General features: G+C 37.1%; 1 long non-coding RNA gene across 1 annotated transcript; it reads right to left on the bottom strand.

The window, feature by feature from the left end:
- Positions 1-8,117: 8,117 nt before the first annotated feature.
- Positions 8,118-12,976, bottom strand: LOC116406894. Its single transcript, XR_004219849.1, has 4 exons — positions 12,897-12,976; positions 12,451-12,474; positions 10,458-10,540; positions 8,118-8,514 (listed from the first exon to the last, which is right to left on the bottom strand). It is a non-coding gene; the product is annotated as an uncharacterized LOC116406894 (long non-coding RNA).
- Positions 12,977-27,779: the final 14,803 nt, after the last annotated feature.

Raw genomic sequence — 27,779 nt, 5'->3', positions numbered from 1 at the left:
GTAAACAAAGTCATTGCAAAAATAATTTAAGAAGATCCCATGTTCTCGTAAGCACAGTACTAACCCATATAGACCCTGTATGACAGGGGATGCACTGTCCTACTGTTCCCTAATTAAATTTGCACTTTACTAAAAATGAGAATGCAGTTGTTGTACAAACCACTTTCTATTTCTCGTGATCCACCTTGAGGTTACATTTACACAAACTGACCGCACTGCAAAATCTAAGAACATAAAGTAAGAGTACATTTATAGAGTGATCCCCATTACATCCTGCTAGTAAAAATGTGTGAATATACAAAGGAAACGTTCATTGAATAAAAGAAAATTAATACTGGGATTACAAACAGAAACGTAGCAAGTTAAGGGTCATTGGACTGCAATACCACACACACACTGCAATACATTATTATAAATCCTGTAAAACATATCTGCCCTGAGCTGCAAACTACTTAACTACATAAAACCTTTGTTGATAAACTAGGGTCACCCTTATTGTCTCTGCTCAAACAAATCTGTCTACCATTCAGTTCCCCCAGCACTTCTTCCCTTTGCAACTCTGAGACAAACCTATCTATATTTCTTGACATGTTTCCTCTCTCTTTTCCCAATAACTGTGCTTCCTTTTTACTCTCTAGGTAATAGATGGACTATGCATAAGTTTAAATTTAGTTTTTGTATTAAAGTATATGAGCCGTAAAAAAAAATAATACAAATAAAAAGAGCATATGGTTTGCAAAAGACATGCACACAACTTTAAAGCAGTAGCCACTCATTGGAGAAGTAATAGAGAATAAGTGTCATCTTTGCTGGAACCTAGAGGAGGTAGAGGAGCAAACTGATTACTGTAGGAGGGTGGGCAATGGAGAGACTATGAATGCATACAGCAGGAATTTCTGCCTTGGGGCAGTCAAGCTGTTCAGCAAAATCATAACACATATCAGCCTTTGTCTGTTCTAGATCGCATACCTGTACTCATGGATGATGAGGTTGACCATTATTGGTATAATAAATTATACTGAGTCTGAAGACCTATAGTTGTTGATTAACTGTATTTCTCTTTAGGAACTGTGGAAGTTTTATTAAAAGCCCCCCTAAGCACTCATTTAACAATAGAAGGGCTGCTGGTTGGATATCTAAGTTAGATTTCAGACTAAATGCAGATGGGGTCATCATAAATATCAGAACAATTTTAGCCTTTCCCTTGCCTCTCATCTTTGACCTAGTTAGGAGTTCTATTCCTGCAAGTGCCTTTGCAGCATGCCTCTCTCTATCATGGTGCAGTGATGTCTGCAGTCAACAGGGTCCCACTAGTATCTAGATGCAATACATAGTGCCCATAATAATTTAGAAAGCAGTATACTTGAATAGTATTAGCCAACAAGGTCTGAGTTTCCAAGTAAAAAAATGGATATACCAGTATATACAGTGTGCAGAGGATTGTAGAGGTCACAGTTTCTTAACAGTACAAAGCGAACAGCAATAAAAATAAAGTGCAGGCACAAATATGGATATCAGTAAAATGAGACCTGTACTCCAACAGATTTATGTATGTATTGGCTAAGTTAACATTTAAATGCAGTTGAAATTCCAAACCTTCCACATGAAATGAAATAATAAAAGATGAACACCAATTGCAAATTGTCTACAAAATATAGGTATGGGACCTGTTATCCAGAATGCTCGGGACCTGGGGTTTTCTGGATAAGGAATCTTTCCATAACTTGAGTCTCCATACCTTTAGTTTACTAAAAAATCATTTAAACATTAAATAAACCCAATAGTATTATTTTGCCTCCATAAGAATTAATGGTATCTTAGGTAGGACCATGTACAAGCTACTAAATACTAAATATATATTCTGAGTGACTTATACATAACTATGAGAATGTTAGAAGTCAGTGTAGTCTGCAGCACACATTTAAACTTCTAATTAGCCATAAAGATATCCCATTAAACAATGATATTTTAAAACATCCTTTACAATATTGTTATAAAAAGTACCCTGCTATAGTTCCAGAAATATCTAGTACAGCAAATGATCTTTTATTTAAATTTCAACAGACCACACTCCCAACCATTGTTTTATCTCCAACATATAAAGACACCCCGCAGTGTAAAAATGTGCCATAAACTTACTGCTTCCTTGTTGCTATGTGTTACTGCACAATCATTATTTAGTACCATTGTTAGTGTATATATATATATATATATATATATATATATATATATATATATATATATATATATATATAGAGAAAGGTCCTGATGGGGACCGAAAAGTAACTTTGGCTGTTCATGCATTTTTAATACATGATTGATCTTTTTTTAAATAGAATTTGGTGCTGCTGGTCTTTTTTGGATATTTAAATCATTTACCCTGCACCTGAGGTAAGAGTAGAAGCAGAGTGCCACCCAGGGTTCGATATATATATATATTCACACACATACTGCTTGGAGCAATATTTTACTATGCATAAGAATATAAAAAAATGCATTCTTACCAGTCCCACAGAAAGCCACCAGAATGAACAGACGGAGCCCAAGTTCCATCTCTCTCTTCCAATGTCTTCTACTTGAAAAACAAATGATGACCTCCCTGCACAGTATATTCTACATGCACGGGAAAGGACGAAGGGTATGTTCTTTGATCCTTACAGCGAGACGCCTTTTTTTCAGGTACATTTCTATGTCAGTAAAAACGTATGCACACCAGTGATACACTTTGACCTCCTGCTGATTGCCAGGCAATTAATACCACTCTACAATTATTTGCCTAATCTACTGAAATGCATTTAATAAATATAGGATTTAATTAAACAATGTAATACTAAATATTATGCTGACAATAAAATGACAATGTTATTTTTTAATAATAATATAAGTGAAAGATTAAAAATAGTGGGCATATGAATTTAAAGGTTTATGACTTACATTCATAATGTTTTTATAATTTGCAGAAGAAGGTTTAGTTATTGGTATAGTAGATAGTACTGAAGCTAAAAGCCATAGAAAATGGACAACTGTCCATATAAAACAAGGCTACCCATGATCTGTCTTTATTGATTCAGTTTGAAACTGTGTACCCTATGTATTAAATACCATACAAAGTAAGTCAACTTCTTTATATTCTTTTATAGCTGGCCATACACGTGCCGATAATATCATCCAAAACCTTGCTGACCAATATCGCAAAAAGCTGTGGATATTGGTTGACTCACCAACCAGCCAGGTTAAAAGATTTTGATTGGGCGCCATTGTAGGCGTCTGAGCAAAATCTATGTTCAGGGCTGAATTGGCAGAAGAAGGTAGAATTTCTATTGTTTCTACCTCCATATCTGATTATTCAGCCCTGAACGTCAATGGAGGGATCAAACGATCCTTCGTGTGACCAATGGTGGCACGAAAGATCAAAATTGCTACGTGTGTGGCCACCTTAAGGCTTACAAGCCCTTTAACCAACTTTCCCTCTGGCTGCCACTAGAGGAAAGAGGAAGAGTTTGATAAGGGAATACAACCAACATTTAACATAAGTTATATGAGAATTGACTTCATCATTACAATAATCAATGACAGTGTAACACAGTGAGCCTTTTTGTGGTACCAGAGGTGATTCCATGTGCTTCCTACCTTCTTTCTGCCCCAGCTTCTTGTCATATTAGAGTAAGCTACAGTAACAGGCCCAGGGGCCACCACAGGATTGATCATGTGTTTCTGGCTTGAGATGCATAGTATCAAACCTTTGTTTTTTTTCAGAGCATTTATTTAACTAAGTCAGTTTCAGTTAACAATATAATATTCTATATTATTATTATAAGTGCGTTGCATGGAAGCTTGTATAAATAGAAGATAAATTCATATCACTTAGTGATTATCAGGATAAGCTCCATAATTGCTTAGTTTGCAGCATGAGGTGAACTTAACATTCATTCTGCATTATCAGCAGCCCAGAGCATTAGATAAGTCTTCTGTATTGCAAGTGTCAATATCATATGAAGGGCAAAAAAAAGGTGAGAATTAATGCTGGTTTTAAACGTCGATTTATCAAGGAAAGTCATATATGTGTGTTTTGGTTACCCTAAACCCCTAATGTGTAAAAATAGCAGTGCTAAGTAAAATAAATAAAATTTGCTCTTCATTATAAATGATAATTTAATTATGTTAGCAGGCTTCAAAGAAACCAATTTATCATGTGGTGGTAAATATATACTGTATACTTCAAAAGTCACATCACAGTCAAATTACACGGAGCAACGTAAAATTTTGCAAATTATTGAATGTGCATTAGAATATAGTATGCTATAAAAAGGAGTGGAAACATATGGTCATAATGCCCCCCCCAAATACAGATTCAGTACAAAAAAAAAGCATAGCAGCAACATGCAAAAATATATCACAAATAAGGAAAAACTATACCTCTGAATATTAGTACCAAGTAAGTGAAATAGACATTGGGTTGGTGACCTCTCTAGAGCAGGGATCCCCAACCTTTTATTCCCATGAGCCACATTTATATGGAAAACATTTTGGAGTGCCTTGAAGGTGCCAATAAGAGCTATAATTGGCTATTTGATAGCCCCTATATTGACTGGCAGCCTACAGAAGGCTCTGTTTGGCATTATACTTGGTTTTTATGCAACCAAACCTTGCCTCCTTACCAGAAATTCAAAAATAAGCACCTGCTTTGAGGCCACTGGGAGCAAAATCCAAGGGGTTTGGGAGCAACATGTTGCTCATGAGCCACTGGTTGGGGATCCCTGCTCTAGAGAGTGCAATATACATGGGTGGGGTGTGAAGATATTTCTCTAGACGTTCTTTATTTATAAGGGAGGATTGTTTGCCTGCTCAGACAGTTCAGTTTTTACTGATTACATCATTGAATTATATGACAGATTGTCTATGCATTAATTAGCCTTTTGTTAGCTAGAAAGCTTCAGAATTCAGTTACCTAGGTAAAAATATATTTTGATTCAAATGATTCATAACCCAAGGCCAGGCAGATTTAAATAAAACTCCTTGTTTGCAGCACCCACTGAATTACCTGACAGGATCTGATGTGATGTGTAACTATCAATTATTTCAGTGGTTTGACAACAACTGAGTTAAACAAGTTTTAATTAACATAAAATGAAAAAACCTTTGGAAAAAATGTAAAAAGAAATGTAACAAAACAAAGTCCAGGTTCAGGCACAAGGTCTAGGAAGGTGGAGAGAAAAGATTGGTATCTGCAATCAGGCTGCATCATGGATCTCTTCTTACCTTTCTAACTGAAACTTCACTGTCTCTTATGCAAACAAAACCTCATCTCCAGTTCAACTTAATGTGGGGGTACCGCAAGGCTCTGTACTTGGGCCAATGTTATTCTCCCTCTATATTCTGTCTTTGAGGGATCTCATTCGCTCATTTGGCTTTAAATATCATCTGTATGCTGATGATATCCAAATATACTTTTTGACTGAGACTTAAATATCTAACTGCCTCCTAACAATCTCCGATTGGATGAACCAATGCCACCTCAAACTGAATCTAACAAAAACTAAATTAATGAACTAATGATCTTTCCGCCTAAGCCTGGTCCTGCTCCCCATTTACTATCTCTATCGATGGCACCCTCATCAACCCTGTCAACTTGGTACTTTCTTTGGGGGTAATCTTTGACTCCTGTCTCTCCTTCTCTGACTGTATTAATACAACTGTCAAAACCTGTTCCTTTTTCTTATGCAATATTGTCTAAATCCATCCCTTTCGTTCAACTGTAACAGCCAGGCTGCTCATGTATGCTCTCATTCTATCCAGTATACCTCAGGTCCCTGGTTCTTGATCAGGGAGTTCCTGACAGATTGGCTCACAGAATACACAAAAGGGCCCTGACATGCTAAGAGATGTGACGGCACTGAAGAAAATTGCAGGCAGGAAAAGGAGCAGTGTATCTACAAGTAAGGTAGACAACTTTATGCACCCACTTATCACAGATGTAGCCTGCAGTGCCAGGGCTGACAGAGAATCATCACTTCACCAGACTTTTAAAAATAGATGAGATGCAACAACAAAACATAGGACCTGTTGCTGGATGTGCCCAAAGTCATGAAAAAGAGAGCAATGGTAGAGGCCATCATGGATGCAAAAATTGATGAGGACAGGATTGACATCTCACTAGGGACATGATAGGCAAGCTGTTAGAGACCAGAGAGTGGCAATCAATATATGTATGGAGGAAGTGGAGCACTATACTTGGACTGTTCCCTCAACCCCCCTGCTATACTGGATTCTATAACCTGTTCAGAGCACAGTATGAGGATTTATAGAGAAAATGGCAACAACAAGATATACTATAAGGAAAGAATTATGGGAATAGCTTCATGCATACTTGGCAGTCTCAATGTAAAATAAGGGGAACAATACTGAAATATATAGTTTGTGATATACATATTGGCAAAAGTACTCTTTACATTTGTATTACAGACTAAAGATTGTGCTATCCCCAGCCCAACAAGAGGTACTCGTTTAGCATTTTAAGTCCTGAAGTTAGGGTGGGACTTTGGGACTGATAATAAGGGTGTTGTCAAACTGGTATCTGATTCAGACTTCAGCACTTTTGGGTCAATGCCATAACCAGTTAATGCCGTCTTATTAGGTACATACGCATATAGATTTGTTTTATCATATGATTTTTTATTGTGTTTATCGTGATCCACAATAATTTTACAATTAGGTAGTCCCACCAAATGGGGCCCACGGTACCCAACGATTTACATACTCTGAAACAGTTTGGTGTCTGCCCAGGAAACCATTTTGCTAGTTTAGCTGGAACCATGTACCAGTGTAGTAAAACCAAGCCCTGGATCAGGGAATTGACTGAGCACTTGTCCAGTTGTTGAAAGTGTCAGCCCAAACCTCCTCAGTTTGTGGGTTTCCCAACTACTTGTGCCAGTCTGAAATTAATTTCAGTTGTAGGATTTGGTCTGTAGTTATCAATTCCTTATATATTCCTGAAACACTTTTTGGACCAAGGGGTGAGAAAGATGGGAATGTTCAATTTGATGCACATAGATTTTAAAGGGGACCTGTCACCGTAAGAAATAATTCGAAATTCTTTTCTATTGTGTTTGTTAAGCAAAATAAACTTCACTTACACTATATAAGTAATATAAATCTTGTTTCCGTCAGTCCTGGAATTAAACAATCACAGCAAATAGGCAGGTGCCATTTTGTGGACACTGTTATTAAGGCAAGCTTTGTATCACCCCAAAATCTTGTGTATGTGCCAGAATGGGGGACCAGTTGCCCAGGCCCATGCACTGGCTACACAATTAGATGGTGAGGAGGGAGGGGGAAAGTGAGAGCTGAATTGAAAGTTAAAGTACTTGTCTGCCTTAGGCATAGACGCGGGGCAGGCAATATATGACTGACAGCTGGGATATTTAAATGCATTTATAATGGGTTTGGATATGTTAATATAAAAATGAATTTGGGTTTCTTGTTTAATTTGAAAAGTACTTTTATTATACAGCTTTTTATGTCTGGGTGACAGGTCCACTTTAATGTCAGGGATCTTATTCCTTCTGTGTGTTTTTACATGTGCCTTAACATGTGTAATTGTGCATAATTACATGTCTATTGCAATGTTTGTTATCTCTGTCTGTATTATTTATGTGTTTTAGGGGACTGGCACATGAGGAAAAGTGTTTCCCATGTACTACATATGTTCTCCTTGTCTAGCCTTTGGATCGGCAAAAGTAAAACACATTACTCACAGTCTGGCTTAATTGCAGGAATATGCCTCTTTTCGCATATTCTTGACCATATGTAATACAAAGAACAAAGTGCAGGAACCCATAGCAAACAAAAAGATATTTATACAGGCAACTAGTAAATGCTGCCTGCTGCCTGCTGCTTGGTTGCTGTAGGTGAATATACCTGTAGCAAGCTGTTTATTAGATTACTCTCTGTGTTTGCTAAGGCTCATACTTTTCTGTGCCAGGCAGACTTGCAGCTTCTTGTATGCCAGTGGGTGGTGCATTTTTAGTATCTTAGTATAGTATGTAATTAATTTACAAAAAAAACCACACCTAAAGAAAACCATATTTATATTTTTATTTGTATGAAAACCTTAGTACAGAGTTTTACAAAACGAATGCCTATATACAGTGTATATACACAACAACAGTCCTACATTGATCTGCATCATTGTGCAAAAAAGAAAATCATTCTTTTTACAAATAAATATAATAAGTGTTGGGTAAACATAATAATAAAACTACAAGTGGTAAAGTTGTTGTGAAAATTGGTGAAATCAGAAATAAAATAAAAGTTGGGAGTATGATGTTGACTGGCTTCCTATTTCTTATCTGAGCAACACTGGGGAATATTTCTTCACTGATACCAAAATATACACAATGGCATTAATCATAATGAAAAAATACATAGGATTATGCTTTTCCAAAATGATGTTCTGTTCTTTTCAGCCTGTAGGGAATATCGTCAAATTGGCTGTTATCTCTGTCGGAAGGCAATCTACCAATTCAAAACACAACATGATCACAGTAAGAAAGACAAATGCATGTAACATCTCTAGTTAGGGGTGGAACATTTTTATATATACATAGCTAACATGCTTTCATAACACTCCATTTATTTAGGCTAATGCCACACGAGGCGTAGGGCTGAAATTTTCGGCAAGCGGATAAACGCTTGCCGAAAATTCAGCCCTACGCCTCCTACTTGTGCCTGCACCCGAATGAATGGGATACGCTCGGGTGCAGGCACATGTAGCCGATATACGCATGAAAACGCGAGACTTTGCATTCTCTCGCGTTTTCATGCGTATTTCTGCTACATGTGCCTGCACCCGAGCGTATCCCATTCATTCGCGTGCAGGCACAAGTAGCAGGCGTAGGGCTGATTTTTCGGCAAGCGTTTTTCCGCTTGCCGAAAAAATCAGCCCTACGCCGCGTGTGGCATTAGCCTTAGTTCTATATTTTCCCACGTGTCCCAGATTCTTTCATAACAAGGTTAATATGGATAAGCTTTTTATTGAGAACAACGTACAATTAATTCAAACGCATAACAATAATATAGGTATGCATTCTCTTTTTTATATAGCTCTTATTCTCTTATCTTTAACAGTTTGCACATTTCTGGGTGGGAGTTATTGTTTTTGTAAGGAATAAATAGAACAGTTATGTTCAAATTGTATAATTATACTTAAAATTTCAAGTTGCTATATTTTTGGGGTTATAATAACCCAACAAAAGAAACCAGACTGTCTAAGGTGCACTTAAGGTATTTTTACTGCTGTTCTCTTTTAGAGAGAAATGGGCAGCAAACCAGCTTCTGCTGCTCCATAGTTGCTATGACCCAGAAATTTGAAGGGGCTGCAGCTGAAAATATATCCCCATCCTGGGGTTGGCAATGAAGATATAATAAATTCCTGTCCTATCCTGTTTGCTTTTACCTAGCTGATGTCTTAGTATTGCTTTGATTAATCTAAATGCCTGAAATCAGAAGGAATGAATCAAGTAGATAACAAGTTTACTTAAGATTGATCAACTTTTCATTTGATATAGGAATTGTCATATTGAATAAACCTGAATTTTATTATTTTGTATATCTGTGTGTATTTACAACATGCAGTCATTTCTTAAGCACTGGTAGGGCTCCCTGAACTAACACTAAGGTAATTTAAACATGAAGGGTGATGGTCTCTTTTTAGTGAGAATGCTTCATTAAACTATTTATCTTGCAAGGACTGTACCATCACAAATTGTTCATTAGAATCATAATCAGACTTTCCATAACTGGATTGCATATGTAACACCCATACACATAGGGGCACATTTACTAATCCACGAACGCTCCGAATGCATCCAAATGCGTTTTTTTCGTAATGATCGGTATTTTTGCAACTTTTTTGTCGCCGTCGCGAAAAAATCATATTGTTGCGCTGAGTACGAAAGTTTCGGATTCATTCAAGCTTTGGTATCGTGACTTTCCTTGGGCCAGGTTGGAGCTGCAGAGTGCCATTTATTCCTATGGGAGGGTTCCAAAATCATGCAAAGTAAGAAAGGTTTTCCCGCCACTTACGACCGTTCAATATGAAAAAGTTGCGACGGCGACGAAAAAGTCGCGAAAAATACCAACCGTTAAAACAGCGACGAAAAAGTTGCGATATTTTCGTTTCCAGTCCAAATTTTTACCATTCGCGATTTGAATTCGTGTTTTGGTAAATCTGCCCCATAATCTTAGTGCTAAAGGGAGTATCATTAGTGTGTAGGACAGAAATATCCATTTTCCCTTGGGCCTTGCAACTGTTATTGTTACAACAATGTTAATTGTTGTAATTATCTACCGGCAGCTACCGTAGGCATCTCTATCCTTGTAGCAGTGTTTGTATAGACATACGTTACTTAAAAGTAATACTAATAAACATTGTAAATATGATTTAAGTGTCAACTTACCACACAACCACAGCCCACCAAAATTAGAAAGAGTGTGATTCCTGCCAGCACTAACACTGCAATACCCCATACTGGATTTGCAGCTAGAAAAACAAGACAATAGGATTTTATCATCCAGGTCAGAACAAACTTTTACATACAGATCTTAATTTGCTACCACTGGTGCCAAACTGCTCCAAAGCAATTATAAAAATCTTAGTAAATAAGTCATGTGCAGTCTTCAAGCTTTAAAACTATAAGGCTCATATACAATGTGGTTTGGGGGCATGGTGCAAAGTTTGAAAAACAGAAGCAAAGTTTTGTGTTTTACTTACAATGGGGTAAATTACAAAGTACAGGGCAGGGTAAAAAGAGCAATAAAGGGGTGCACATTTGTACCCAGTCCTATACTGTGCACAACAAACAGTAATGAAGGGGTAGGGTGCTAAAAAGCCGGGCAGGTAATAAGTAAGCAGATGCCTTGTGCATTGCTCCTGTTGTGGTCTGCACCTCACACCAAGTTGTTTATGTTCCCTAGGTGAGAGCGCACCAAGTGGTGGGTTACAAAGGAACAAGGGCTGTAAATTTGTGGTCCTAGTTAGCTCAGAATTCAAAATCATTTATTATTTATGACACTTTCCATTCCTTTATGCCATTTTAAACAACATTTCTAGGACCAGTGAACTCAGTGTAATACTATTCCTTACCTATTTTGTCATTTTGGAAGATAGAGAAGAGACTTAAAGTTTCTTCTTTCAACACTGGGAAAACTTGCTCATTCAATCATAAAGCAATCATTTAGTGCTTTTTTCAGCCAGCTCCAGGTACAACAATGAAAACAAACAATTGATTGGTTGCCAAGGGTTATTACCCAGTGTTATTAATTATTAACACTTAAAAAGCCCAAAAGTCCCTTACTGTCTGCCACCCTTTAAGCTGTTATTTACATTGTGTAATGTAAAAAGTCTTGACCACATCTAGTAACAAACAGCAACCAATAAGATGTTTGTTTTCAAAGAGCTGACTAGTAAATGCTTTATGGCTGTAAAGAAAGCCTGTAAGAAAATGGCAGTCCCAAAGCTATTCTGGTTTGTCTAAAGGCAATAGGAATGATATTAAATAAGCAGAGCCAATGTATAAATTGGACCTTAGTCTCTATAAAGTTTTATAATAATCGCACTCCAGCATATTGCATTGCAAAGGCTACACTTAGGGGCACATTTACTAAGACACGAATCTGAACCGAATTGGAAAAATTCCGACTTGAAAACAAACATTTTGCGACTTTTTTGTATTTTTTGCGTTTTTTTCGGCGTCTTTACGACTTTTCGGAAATTGTCGCGACTTTTTCGTTACCAATACGATTTGCGCGAAAAAACGCGAGTTTTTCGTAGCCATTCCGAAAGTTGCGCAAAATCGCACGATTTTTTCGTAGCGTTAAAACTTGCGCGAAAAGTTGCGCCTTTTTCGTAGCGTTAAAACTTAAAAGGTGCGACGTTTCGCGCAAGTTTTAACGCTACGAAAAAAGCGCAACTTTTTGCGCAAGTTTTAACGCTACGAAAAATCGCCAGATTTTGCGCAACTTTCGGAATGGCTACGAAAAACTCGCGTTTTTTTCGCACAAATCGTATTAGTAACGAAAAAGTCGTGACATTTTTCCGAAAAAATCGCAAAATACCGATCATTACGAAAAAAACACAATCGGACGCATTCGGCCTGTTCGTGGCTTAGTAAATGTGCCCCTTAGAGGCATGTTTATTATCTACTAAATATCAGGCTTGGAATAATTATTTTTTTTCTACAATATTTTTTTTTAAATTCCACTATCAGAAATTTACTGAATATACAGAGCTTGGCTAAAACTTGGTAAGCTTTTTGTTTTTGGAAAAAACCTGATCCTGATGCTCAGCAAGTTATAAATATGCCCCTACCACTAAGGATCTGTAAATCTCTAACAAAGCACAGTAAGTATATTTTCATAAGAATATTCAGTAGAGAGAATTTCTTCTTTTACCTGTAGCAGTTTGACACAAGAATCCTGTATTAGAGAAAAAAACACCTTTAGTCCCTTACATTTTGTTTATATAAAATACAAAGCAGTAGATTTTACTGTCACATATATAAGGAATTACATTTTATATTAACATGTCTTGGTAATGCTTTCTCTATGGAGGTCTGTGAAATATTCATATTGTGATTCCCCTGGCATAAGCTTAGCCCACCACCCACATAGCAGATTCACCTGCAGGATCATATGATGCCTGCATAATTTGTTCCCAATCAGATCCATTAAAAACCTATTTGTAGCAGAATCCCATGCAGTTTGTATCTCTATAAAAGCTAGCTAATCCATGAGGTGGGGGTAGTTAGATTGAGGCAAAGGATTTACACAAAAACAACCCCTTCCCCCCCATTGACAGCACAGACAAATAATAATATTAAGGGAAAAATGTAACTCACCTGTAATTTGAAGTAAAAGTATAAAAAGGACCACAAGAAGATTGGCCATTTTGAAATTAATGTTAATCAGTTTTGAATCCCATCACTGCCACAGCTTTTTAAACTGGGTATAGGCCAGCCCTACATTACATCAGATGCAAAACAGGTTTGCAACTTGCCCTAAATTAGCAACAGATAATCATTTTTCCCATAAAAATTCCATTTTTATATGGCACAGTCACCCAGAGCTTTTCCTGGCAGCTGAGGTCTAGCAGCCATGTTACATACCAAACATTGTTCCTGGTTGTGTGTTGCCTCAGAAACCAGTGACCTGGGTTTTGTGAGTCCTTGTGTAGGCAGACTCTGCTTAAGTTTGGTTCAGCATTTTTGCCAAAGTGATTTTTTTTTTAGTAATAATGCTTCAGTTAAGCTCATGGCTTCATAGACTATAATGCAGATCAGTTTTAGTGGAAAAGCAAGCTTGAAAAAACACAGAGCATATAAACAGCAAAACAGGGTTGTGAGAGCATGATGAACTAAAGGGATTCTCTATTTAAATGTGAGTGCGTGCAGATATTAACTATTTTATTTGCCTTTGAAATTTTAGAAAATTTTTACAGATGAATTCATTGGTCACTAGTGATGAGCGAAACGTGTTTGTGATGCTTTATCCCTGTATGCAATACAAATTATGGAGATAGAATTCGAGCAAGTGATAGGGTTCAGCATAAGGACTTCTACCCCCCGTTCTGCCTGCCTACTCCCTGTCCCCTGACTGCCTGTAACCCATAGAGGTCTGCTTCCTCTATAGTTACACCAGTGACACTGATGGCAATCAAGTCTGAGAGCTACCACCCAATAGACAAGATAAAAGTTTGGATGCTTAAACCAAACGCATTGTAATGTACTAACACAGGCATCAGGTTTGATGAACAAGTCAATTTTTTAAAAAACTTCCCTGAAATTGCTCTTGATAGTCAGGAATATTTTTCCGAATGGGTAAAATATAAAACTGATGGAAACCCTTCAAAATTAAAGTCTGATATTTTGTATATCAGCCCAGTTTTTGTGTTTTATTGCGCGTTTTACAGAAATTGTGTGTGCAGACTGTGTGCATGCAATTTTGACAGTATGTAATAGTATGTTATGGGGTAAATATAATAAATGGCAAAAATTGAAACAAAAATTTGCAAAAATAAGAATAAAAATGTGTATTTTGCAATGTGAAATTCTTCATTAGACAGTTATTGCATTGTGAATTTTACACTTATAAGGCATGCTTAAAGGCAGTGTAATCTTTTGGGACAAAAATAACGATTACACACTGGTACAAACTATAACATTTGTAATCTTTCTTCCACTCGAAGTTGTCACTAAACAGTTTCAGGTTTGCAAAAGCTATATTAAATTCAATCAAAAATTTTGTGCAAGACATACATTTTTGCATTGTCAAATTTTTTTTTGCTAACAACATAAATAACTGTATGTTTGGTAAAATGTGGTTTATTGTTATTAAGTCTTTAGCTCCTAAGTGACAGTATGGGAGAGGTAACCTACAGAAAGTTCTGGTTGGAGGCTGTTGCCACATTGCCAATAAGAAGTAGGGAATTTACCTAAAACAATAATAAAGGAAGCAAAAGATAGCAAAAAGAAGCAGACATTTTTGGCTGATATATGCGGATAATTAATGTAACCAAACGCCTAAGGATACCAGCCTCAGAGGAATGCTCAAGTACGGAGCTAATTCCAGGATCATCCATTTAGTTAGGCATGGTAGTGATAGGGTAAGAATCCAAAAAATAGTAAAAAAGCTTCAGCAGGTTTACTGCAAAACATTTATTGTGGGTAGTGGTAACACAACATGTTTCGGGTCAATAGTCTTTTTCAAGTGTACTGATAGGGTAAGTTGTGTGGAGCATTTGGCCATCCAGCTGAGCAGTCTGGGCACCACAAAAGAGTTAAGAGGGGGTTGGTACCCCAGCAGCACTGAACCTTAAAGTGAAGAACGCCAACAAAAAAGTAGAGTTTAGGAAGAGTGAGCTTCAAAAAGGCATTAAGGGGATGGAAGATTTAAGCTATGAGGTGAGACTGTCGAGGTTGGGGTTGTTTTCTCTGGAAAAGAGGCGCTTGCGAGGGGACATGATTACTCTGTACAAGTACATTAGAGGGGATTATAGGCAGATGGGGGATGTTCTTTTTTCCCATAAAAACAATCAACGCACCAGAGGTCACCCCTATAGATTAGAGGAACGGAGCTTCCATTTGAAGCAGCGTAGGTGGTTTTTCATGGTGAGGGCAGTGAGGTTGTGGAATGCCCTTCCTAGTGATGTGGTAATGGCAGATTCTGTTAATGCCTTTAAGAGGGGCCTGGATGAGTTCTTGAACAATCAGAATATTGTGATACTAATATCTACAGTTAGTATTAATGGTTGTATTTATAGTTTATGTATGTGAGTGTATAGATTGGTGGGTGTGGGTTAGGTGTGCTGGGTTTACTTGGATGGGTTGATCTTGATGGACACTGGTCTTTTTTCAACCCTATGTAACTATGTAACTATTGTGTACTGTGAAACCATGAACTATTTTATTTATATTTATGAATAGTGATGATTAAGTGGAAAATGTATTGAGATTGGCAGTGAATAAAAGTGGGCAATGTAATAAATGTGTGTTTTGGACTATCACACTCAAGTTTTAGAAGCCCATTTCTAAACTGAACCTCCCAGAGTATCTTCAGTTCATTTATATTTCTGGGATGCCATGCCTGAGCGTATTTAGACAGAGTATTTTAAGTATTAAAATGGTCAAATTGAGGAAGCATAAAAAGAATGACAGGAGCCACAATACTTTATTCATTAGCCACCAATAACACTACATAATGGCATTTTTACTGACAAAAGAAAAAAGTCACCAATAACCAGATCAGAAAATGCAATAAAATGACTCAGATAAATGATTGGCTAGTGTGATTTATGAAGAGAATACTGGATGCACTAGTCACACTAAGCAGGGACACTGTGTGATCAGAGTTCAAAATACCTAATTACATATGCCCAAGAAATTGTTTTCAACTAGACTAAAGAAAAAAAATAGTGCAAAAAGTTAAAAAATGTTTGCCTGTCTAATTTATTATTGGGTGGTATATTTTACATACAGTTTTTATTGTCCAAACCCTGCTCCCTGCATATGCTACACATTAGGGAGACAGGATTCAGTCAAGTAATAATGCCCTTCCCAGTGGTGCTGGTCGCTCCAGAGAACAGAATGGCATCACATCAATCCAGAGAGTGGAACTTTGTGCATAAAATGGCAGTTTATTAATTAGGGAATATACAATGGCATACACTACAAAAAGGAAACAGTGTTTTACATATGTACTGTTTTATGTAATGTATATTTATAGAGACCTGCAGTGTGGATCTGACTGACAGGATAACAGCAGCATCACAGTGCTGGTCAGAATTGAGGGGGTAGTTTTATAGCCAAACAATAGACACATTTTTTCTGGATCTGTTGTTTAGATTCCCTCCTTGGATAACTGGGTTTTGCTTGACTTGTTTGGAGGTTACCCCAATTGTTGTTATATCAAGCTTTTACCTGCCAGTATGTAGGGCCTACAAAATTCAGTCCACTAAAACTTGTCTTTATTGTAGAGATCTTTAAAACAAAAAGGCCCTACACAATTCAGTGTTTATAAAATGTGACAATCTGAATGATTTTATGTTATATACAGGCTTACAAACATATATGTGCACTTCTGTGTTGGGCCACATAGAAACACTGGTTGCTTAGAGGGTTCTTTCACCCAAAAATAGTTTTGCCCAAAGTGAAAGAAAATGTAATTTACAGCAACCTTCCAATATCATGTAATTAAACATTTTCAATGGTTTTAGTCAAAGATTTTGTATAAAAAGTAGCAATAAATATATTTTTCGAGTGGAGGACCCCTTTCAAGGGTGTACAATAAATACACAAGAGAGTCTGACCTTTCAGCATATTTGTTACTATGCCGAGCATGGCTGGTGTATGTAGAGCTTATACAGTAGTGAAGAAGTGGAAGATACAGTTCTAGCTGCACTTTATTCCCATCCTTCTGGGCAAAGAAGTAAGTTTCCCAAAGAGCACCATACCCCATAAGTAGCATTACGTTTTACAGTATATTGCAATGTACAGTGCAAGTTTTCACCACTTGGTGGCTACTTGTGCTACAATTATCTTAACTAGCAATCATCTGGTATTTGGGCTAAATACATTACAGATATGCATGTATTATAATGTGCTGATGTCTCAATTAACTACTACAAGTTTAAAAGCAATTTTGCATTATTTTTTTTTTTTTATTCCTTTTTATTGATCACAAATATTAATAAAACTGAAATCAAGAAAAATATATTTTATTTAGCATATTCATCATTTTAATCCCATGCTAGTTTATAATGACTGAAGGATCTTTGTGCTCATATAGAGAATGTCCAAAAAAAAGACACAATTTAGGCAAGGGCAACATAAACTTGGGTTACCCCATGTACATCTTTCTGATGTGGCAATGATATAATGAACATCAAGTTTCATTGGATGTGTTGCTTTGGCAAGGTAGGCAATACACCCTTCAGTGTCAGACTGGGATATGTGGGCCCACTGGAAATCTGAGAACAAGAGGCCCCCTAATCCTGGGCTGGCAGTAAGCAAGGTGTAGAGAGGCCCGCCAGGCACACAAGGATTTTTCCTGGTGTCCCAGTGGGCCAGTCTGACCCTGATATCCTTTGTCATTTGCTATTCTGATGCTGTGTTCACTGGTAGTATTACTCACTTAATTAATTTACTCATGTGTCTCAGTTGCGTAAGTCACTTTCAGCGCCGGATTTCTACTGCCATGCCCCTATCGCCCCCCCGCCACGCAACGCGCATGCGCAAACAAGCCTCCCCCCACGCACAAACGCCCCTGTGTTTGTGCTGCCCTAGGCCCGGGCCTTTGTGGTCTTGCTACAAATCCGGGCCTGGTCACTTTGCTTATACAAAGGGGCAGTTGTAATATGGCAAGCTTACTTCCAAGTATGATATTTCATAAATTAATTTGGCTACTTTATCCTGATCACACAAGTGCACAGTTTATAGATAATTTACTAACAACTAGTATAGTACTATGTTTAAATGAACATAAAAGTAATATAAGGAACTATACACCAGAGAGAGAAAAAGAAAAATCTGAACAAGAAAGTGGAAAGAAATATGTATCTGAATTATCTGTGGCCAAACATTTTTATGCAGCTAAGCATTCAGTGGCACAAGTCAGATGGGCACTATTAGAACAAGTCCATTTACTTAGAGGTGGAAATTTGACTAAACATTTATTAAAAAGAGAGGCAGTGTGGATTAAAAAACTGGATTCTCTTTCCCCTCAAGGTTTAAACGAAAGCTTCAGCTTGAAATGTTTTTTATAGACTTTGTAACTGTTTATTGTAGGATACTTTGTATAATAGGTTTTTAAATGTGATACTTTGTATTTATGGTTATATGTTTTACAGATTATGAAGTGTAAAGGACTCCTATGAAGGGGATTGTTGATTCACATAATTGAATGGCTGCTTGGGACTGTTTTGCATTGCAGCCGAGATGGGGTTAATGGGTCACATGGTAGTGTCACATGGTCTGTTAAGGTATTTAGTGAGTAAATTGTTCACTTGTGTGTATTGCACCTGAAGAAGGGGTCACCCCCAAAAGCTTGTGCTGTTTGTCCATTTCTGCAAATAAATGATTTAAAGGCATTGCCAACAGACTGGACTGCTTCTTTCCCTTTGCAAAGATAGTATAGTACTACTACCATACTATAGTAATACTATCCAGAATGCTGGGGACCTGGGGTTTTCTAGATTTTAGGGATTTAAGGGATTTTTTCTAATTTCAAAAATATAATTATTTTATGAAAATGGAGCCTATAGAAGATGGCCTTCCCATAATTTGGAGCTTTCTGGATAACAGGTTTCTGGATAATGGATCCCATACCTGTATATTCTCATCACAGAATATTTTGCTGACAAACTATTTATCAATTTATATTATGTTAGCTTTGATTAATCTGCTTAACATATTTTTGTTCTTTACAATCTTAACTAAATACATATTACTCTTTATAAAGATACGTTAGATACATAACTAATGACTACTCTGTTTTATTGAGTATTCTTCTATGCAAGTTATGTGGTATATTGAAATATATGTTTATATTGTTACAGATTAAAATGCCAGTAGTATTCTTTGGAACAGTCACATACACTTGCTATGCTATTTTATTTATTATGATAGTTAATTCAGTTATTGATTGTAAGTAAATGAATCAGTTGCACGTTTCACAGAGAAAGAGAAATACTTATCGATCAACAGGAAAAAAAATCAGTGTCAAAAGAAAGAAACACTGACACTCCTTTAACTATTGTTAAAGGAGAAGGAAAGGTAAAAATCACTGGGGGGGGGGGGGGTGCCAAATGTCAGGCACCCTCAAGTGACTTTAATCGCTTACATTTTACCCCAGGATGGTGCCCCTGTTAGGAGAAAACAGCACCAGCCCGGGGTACCTGCAGCGAGAAGCAAATTTTTTGTTAAAAGTTCAGCTTTTCACTCTACTGGGCATGTGCAAGCGCATGAAGGCAGAAGAAGGAAGATCTCCCCCTTAGAGTCCACATCAAGACCCCTCATAGATGATGTGAAGGTCACACTATAACATGAACTCAAACACATTTATCATCCCAGAATCCATACCCATTGTATGGGCTACCTTTGGTAATGGGCTTGTCAGTAGGAATATCTGGACAGGGGCATGTCACACAGCAGTGATGTTTAGTCTGTATGGAACTGGTTGGGAAAATATGACAAATTAATATAATGTTATTTCTCTATGATATTCCTATAAGGAGTTATAGTCCTTATATTCTTGGCCAGTCCATACACACAGGAGGTCTTAAAAAAACTCACACAGTGTCCTGTTAATAGTGATGGGGGAATGTCCAGTTATCTGATGCCCCTAAAATCTCTAATAAATAGCTCTCCTGACTAAAAATTCAGATTTACTTTAGAGGACCAATCTTTGTTGGGAGTTTATCCCATTTGTTTCTCCTTGCCTCCATTACCAGGAAAATTTAAAATCTTTGGGTAAGAGTAAAAGTTTTCAGTGTTTTTCCTCTTATTTTTTCGAACTGTTTTAATATAATTTTAATATATTTTCTCTTTTGTAACAACTTTTTGTACATATGCCTGTTATACCTTTTATAATAATAATATAATGTTTAATATGTTTTGTCCTTGTTGCTCTAAGAGAACCCTAACCTGAAAGTGTGTAAGGCACACGCCTTAGCCCTCTGCATTTTGTATGCTGATTAACCATTTGACTGCTTTAGGAAGAGAGTGTGTTTAATTACAATAAATATTTGGCATCTCTGATTATTGCCAGTGTGAAGTATGAAAGTGGTGGCAACAAGTTTTGCGAGTTTTGTGGGTGTTGGTTGGTCTTGGGGTGCTGTGACGGTAGTCTATCCTGTATGCAAGGTGTGTGAGAGACTGAGCAAGTGACCCTATATAGCCACACCTAAAGTCACATGTGTCTGGAAGTGCCATAATCATGACAGGTATAATGAAGAGTAACTTATTTTAGCAATGGTACAGAATTTTTACATTTATTATATTTTTATTAATTAATCCCATGACATAATGCTTATATTACATTTACAATTTACAATGTTCCTCTTTAATATTTAAACACAGAAAACAAGATCAAAAGTTTTTGGCAGTATTACTATATTGTGCACATAATTCCAATATTTTGGTACATTTTGTTGCAAAGATAAGTTCATTAATTTAGTTGTTTGAATTTTCAAATGGCTGTATTATGCTACAAAATCTGGTGACAGCACTGGGTCTGCCAGCAGGTGGCAGTTTATTGTTGCATACATGCTTACTATAGCCAGTCATAGAACATTGCAGTCATTAGAGAACGCATGGGCGTATTTTTTAATAAGGCATGGGTGCCAATATTTTCTTTTTTTTATTAAAAAAATGCCCCCAGCCTCTGCAGTTTACTTTTAAGGGTTATTTGGGACAGTAACTCATTCAAGTTTTTCTTTAAGAACATGTCGACCCCCCAAAAAAAGGAAAACATAATACTAAGCAGCTTTCCAATTTGAATTCATTGAAAATGTTTAGAGCTTTAAAAGTTATTTGTAAGTGTAATTGCTGTTGAAAGCAGCATTTGCTGAACTCCTGGTTGTTTCTTTTTAAACAATGTTGCAACTGTCAGTCTCCTCCAGCAAGTCAAGTCTGTCAGTCTGCTGCTTGTGTTACATTCTTTCAAGTGCCAGAGCCGCCAGGGCAGAGAATACAAAGGACAGGTAGACACTGCTTTTAAAAGCAGTTATATATATGAATAACTCAAAAACCATTACACATTTGTAATAAATGTATATTGCAAAGTTGCTTAAACTATTTTTTTAAGGTTGCGATCCTGGAAAAAAGCTTTTGGGGATAAAGGTTAATCAATTAATCAATATTTGTCAGGATTTTTCTTTGTGATCATGATTTTTAATAAATCACCTCTTTAGAGGAAGACAGTGGTGTATTAAATATAATTTAATAAATTAAATATATTAAATATAATTATGCATGATGGCATAACTATTCATAATGGTATACATATATAAGTCTCTAAGTGTTGCACTCAGTGTCGCACAAACAGGGTGCACGGATTAATTCCAGGACCAGCACTCCCTTTGTGATGCAGTGTTTTTATTTTACACACATTATACAGAAGTCCAGGAACTTCTGTATAATGTATGTGTATATATTTACTGCTTGTTGTAAGGCATTAGAGTAACCTTGTGCTTTTCTTAGTCATGCTTCCCTCATATATTTCTTATCTTTTAAACATCAATAACAATGCAAAGTTAAGACATATTTCCTAGGATTATCATGGAAACAACAACAAAGAACAACAAAGGGTTTATTGCCTACTTGGGAGTTGAGCAGCTTGTGTACAAACTATTAAAGTATTCCACACGGCTCTATAATTATTTTAAACTACCACTATAAATTTTGACATTCATATGCCTGAGCATTCCGGTAAAATAGGCATACCAGGATGAATGCCACAGGTTAAGCCGTCAGTGCCTTCCGTGCCATGAGCATTCATATAAGTAGTGACATTTCACACTAGGAACATCAGTCTATTGTAACACTCTTGACAGTAACATTTGTCCCTGGAATTGCATTGAGCTCATAATGGCTTCTGAGTGCTCATCATCTAAGGCCAAAGTCCTGTGCATTCTATTTGCCTGCGTGCTTTGTCTGCAGGGAGCAGGTAAGACAATCTTTTAGATTTTTCCCATCACTACTTCTTTCCCTAATTCCATAACATTTCTTCCCTGCTGTTATCTTAATTTCCTATATTCTTTTGGGTTCCCCTGTCTCAGTATTCAGTTTTATTTTCTATGATTTTAAACTTCATGTTACTCTCTTTCCTTTTTTCTTATTTTAAGTGTTTAGTCATGCTTTTCTTTTTCATTCAACCCATTTCCAACCCTCTTTCTTATTTTCTCTCCTAATCTTTAATCATTTGCCTATTTCTCTGCCTATAATATATATATTTAACTTTCTTCAGCCTTTAATATCCATCTTTTCCACTTGTACTACATTATTACCTATACACATATGGGACCTGTTATCCAGAATGCTCAGGACCTGGGGTCTTCCAGATAAGGGGTCATCCTGTTATTTAGATCTCCATACTTTAATTGTACTAAAAAAGTATTTAAACATTAATTAAACCCAATGGGATTGTTTTGCCTCCAATAAGGATTAAATCTGTCTTAGTTGGGATCACGTATGAGGTACTATTTTATTATTACACAGAAAAAGGAAATCAGTTTTTTAAAAATTGAATTGTTTGATTAAAATGGAGTCTATGGGAGATGCCCATTCCGTAATTCACAGCTTTCTGGATAATGAGTTTCCGGATAATGGATCCCATACCTGTACACCCATTCTTCTTGTTTTTAGATTTCATCATTGCTTTTTTTCTCCTTATTTTCAAAATTCCCTAAACTTTCAATAACTTTTCATTGATATCAATACAAACTCAGCTCCTAACCACCTGCAAAGACCTGCACCTGTCAGTTTATGTTGCTTCTCTTTTTGGTCTTGTATAACATAATAACTTTTTATGATAAAGTTTTTTGTTTTTTTTATATCCACAGTGGCTCAGACAAACACAACATGTACTGGTATGTACTAACAGATTAGAATTATTATAACTGTAGATGGTATTGTAAATGTAATATGTGATGCTGACAATATGGGATTTAGCCTGTTCATTCCCCTAAAATTAAAAGCTTGACAATCACAGAACTGAAAATATTCCCTCTCTTATGGAATGGACAAAGGGAGTGAGATGTACAGCTGCAGCTGGAGCAAGCAGATCATCAGTGATGATCAAAATAATCCCAGCAGAGTGCTGGTGCTCTATAGGAATTAAAACTGAATATTGCCTTAAAGGAGAAGGAAAGTCATTTTGGCATTTTACTGCCAATAAATTTACCACATTAGTGCCACCTAGAACAATATTTTTATTCTGCAGAAACCATTAACCTGAGTAAACAGCTTTAGAAGCTTTTTCCTTTTGCTTAAGGTAGCAGCTGCCATTTTAGGTAGCTTCCTGCAGTCTCTAGCCGTTATAGCCGAGATCACACATTCCTAAGGGAAGGGGGTTGGGAGTTCTTAGCATTCTGGTGGGAGGGGGGAGCAGGAGAGGGGAGCGAGGAGAAAACTGCGCATACTCTGGCCCTGGGAATTAAGTCAGACACTGGAACATCATGTTTACAAAAAATGAGACAAGAAATCCTGTGTTTCTTTTGATAGAGGACTCAGTGCAGCATTACTGTAAGTGCTTCTCCTTTAATGCCTACACAGTGCGGGGGGTTCCATAACCCTATTATACTACCTTACTACAGCACAATGCACGATAAGGCATATAGATCAACCCCCATGAGGTGAAACAAGTGATAAAGAAAGAAGTTATAATTCTATATTTAATGTAATAGTATGTTAACATCTTCACGGTGACACATTGTTCTTTATTTCTGCCCTAGATGTGCCTGGCTGGGGTGTGGCTCTTTTAGTCTTGGTATGTCTTATGTTGGCTTGTATGCTCTGCAGCCTGTGTTCCATTGTAAGTATTAACTGTTACATTTAAGAAGCATATTTTTAGCTTTCCTTAATGATAATTTAAGCTACAGGATGTTGGTATTTGGAAAACTCATTAAAATGATGCAGATACCTATAGTAGAATTGCAAATTGATATAGTAGTGTGACTTATAAGAGCTTATTTATACTGTTTATTAATTAACAGCACTAGGTACAAAAATGGATTTGGAAAATTGTCCATTAAATAAGCATACACTTAAGTTGTTTGATAAATGCCAGACATTTGTGGAAATTAGTTTATTCATGGCTTCAAAAAATAAAGTAAAACAAGATAAATTTGAGTTTTTGTAAATCTGCCCTTTAGCTACCCTCTATTGTTGTAAAATGGCATTTCTTATAAAAAAAAATGAATGTACAGCAGAGCTTTTGTGCTTTATATGTATAGTGGGGGTCTTTAATATAGTCATACAGGTTTTACACACTATTTATATCCTTTTTTAAATATAAAGAATTACCCCATTCACAACTTTGGTAATTACCTAAAATCACTATTGCACAATCATTTCAATGGAGATTTCTATAGAGGCTTGAAACTCAGCGCTGGTCCAATCTTAATGCACCCATGGCAGAAAAGAGATCACCATGTCCCCTGCTTGTTCCCAGCCCTCCCCGCTATTCCTGCACAATACATTTCTCAGGTTTCCCTCACTACTTGCGCTACATGACGAGCTAGAATTGGGGGCTAGGGAAAGCGGGTCAGCTACAGAAGGGCCGGAACTCACAGGTTGGCATGCAGGGAAGGTACGTGCCTGGCGCCCCCTCGCTGTTGCACCCTAGGCACATGCCTCTTCTGCCTGTCCCTTGTTCCGGCCCTGCTAAAACCTTACAATGTAATTGTTTCTTAAGATATATCTCAACCACAATAACATTTCTGTTATTAACTATGGGAATTTCTATTCAAACAAATACTCAATATAACTCTAATTTCTGATTTTTATTATGCAGCCTTTTCTGTCCAAGTGTTGTCGAAGAGACTGTGATCAAGGAATTTCCTGTGGAAAATAAATGAGTGCTACCCAATAAGATGAACCCAAATAAATGGGATTTTCTTTGGGACTAGTTCCCAATATCCCTTCTGTGGAAAATAAAGAAAAAGAAAATTTAAAAAAGATCTGCTTTAGTAATGTTCTTTCATATGGCATTTGCATGTACTGTCCCAATATATATACACACAGATTGTCTTGTGTGATGTTTCTCTTCATTTTACAATGTTTTTTAAAATCACAACGTGTTTGGTTTTCATGTTGATTCCTGTAGATCTCTGTTCTTGATTCTAGCATTTTGCAATACATAAAATTTTGTTGAAAATGTATTCTGTATGCATCCTAATAAATACAATATTATAAATCACTAACTGATCATTGTTTAAATAAAGATAATGAGCTCTGTATAAATAAAGCCTGCCTTCCCTAGCAGCAGTCTGTGTCAAGACTTCAGATACAGGAGCTAGGAGCTCCTTATGCAGAGGATGTATACTCCTCCTCCCCCAGGTGCTCACAAGAACCAGGGAAATTATTTGATAAACAGGTTTTCATTTTACTATTTTCCTGTTTAGTACAAACTCCCCAAAAAACTATATATTTTTTCTAAATTAAACAAGAAGCAAAAGGTATAGCATAAGCCCTATTCACTGAACTTATGTTACCTCTGTAATGTATTTATACAGTGAAGTAGTATTGTTCTCCTTTAAATTGGAGAGCATATATAATAACATGTATTGACAGATAAAGTTTTGTTTGTTTTTCACACAAATGCCATTCTGTAGAGTGCCATGCTGTAGAGATAAAGTCAAATACAGTTTTTATACACTCCAGTAAAAAGTTCTTCCTGTGGTTGATAGAAAACTTGCTTGTTATATATTAGAAGCGGATTTTCGATAAAAAATGTCTCTAAGGGAATAGGTTTATTTTATTCATACATACTGTTTATATACTATACAATTTCTTCACCAGGCATTGATTCACGCCAAAATTTAGCATTTCAGCATTGGCAAATTTTTTCGCAAAACCGCGCAAAAAAATTCTGTAATTTGGATCTCCATACCTTAAGGCAGCGTTTTTCAACTGCTGTTCCGCGGCACACTAGTGTGCCGTGAGATGTTGCCTGGTGTGCCGTAGGCAGGGCCGCAATTTTTACTTTTAAAAAAAAATCCAGGCCCTGTCATTGGTTGCGCCCCGTGTGTACGGGTGACGTCAGTACGCACGGGGCGCAACGTTATAAAAGGGCCTGTGTGCGGTCGCGTGTAGGGAGAAGTGCAGAGGCGGCGCGCGTGAGGGGAAGATGCTGCTGAAGCCGCCGAAGAGCAGAAGTAAAATGCTGCTGGGCACCAATGTATTGGGGGGGCCACGTGGCACACTGACTTATGGGGGCACTGCTGCTGGGCACCAATGTACTAGGGGGGCTGGCTCTTGGCACCAATGTACTGGGGGGCACTGCTGCTGGGCACCAATGTACTAGGGGGGCACTGCTCTTGGCACCAATGTACTAGGGGGGCACTGCTGCTGGGCACCAGTGTACTAGGGGGGCACTGCTCTTGGCACCAATGTACTAGGGGGGCACTGCTGCTGGGCACCAATGTACTAGGGGGGCACTGCTCTTGGCACCAATGTACTAGGGGGGCACTGCTCTTGGCACCAATGTACTAGGGGGGCACTGCTGCTGGGCACCAGTGTACTAGGGGGGCACTGCTGCTGGGCACAGAGTTAAATTTTTTATCATTTTCTAATGGTAAAATGCCTCGTGATTTTTTTCATGAAACAAGTGTGCCTTTGCCCAAAAAAGGTTGAAAAACACTGCCTTAAGGCTACTAAAAAATTATTTAAACATTACATAAACCCAATAGGTTTGTTGTGCTTCTAATAAGGCATAACTATATCTTAGTTGGGATCAAGTACAAGGTACTGTTTTATTATTAAATAGAAAAAAGAAATCATTTAAAAAAAAATTTAAATTATTTGGTTAAAATGGAATCTATGGGAGATGACCATCCCATCATTTGGAACTTTCTGTTTCCTGATAACGGATCTGATACCTGTAGGTCTGGTCTGTGTCATGTTTCAGCCAAATGTGTTACATGAATGCACCTGGGTGCAAACATTGCTTTTAGGGACTTACAAATTAACAAAGGAAGCAGCACTGATAATGCATTTCCCAGAGACTATCTCTAACCCCCAGAGAAAACTCTTATTTCACATCCTAAATGTGATCACAGCACTCATATCAAAGGGGTGGAAAACAGGAGGCCCTTTTGAAATCAAACAAATAATTCAAAATATGGATGTAAGAGCCTCAATGGAACAAATGGCAGTATTGAATGATAATAAAAAGGAGCATTATAACACAATGGAACACATACCGAGAAACCACAACATCCAACCCATCTGATGGTCAATAACAATAACTAATCAAAGACTTAAGGTTTCTCTTCAAATAAGGCAATATGACCTATAGATAATAGACTTACCTGGTGTTCTCCAACCGTTTTTATTCTTTATTATATTACGTATTTGTTATGTTACTATTTCCTTTCCTCCTTTCTTTTCTTCTCTAATCAAAGCCTACCTATCAATAAAGGTAAACTACATTTGAATCTAACCTACTCCTATACCCTCTTCTCAGCAGACAACTGACAACAATAATACATGTTCTTAACTGTAACT

The sequence above is a fragment of the Xenopus tropicalis genome, chromosome 8 (assembly GCF_000004195.4).
Source record: "Xenopus tropicalis strain Nigerian chromosome 8, UCB_Xtro_10.0, whole genome shotgun sequence".
NCBI lineage: Eukaryota > Metazoa > Chordata > Amphibia > Anura > Pipidae > Xenopus > Xenopus tropicalis.
The sequence above is the reverse complement of the archived record's forward strand: the minus strand, read 5'-3'. Positions and strand labels throughout refer to the sequence as shown.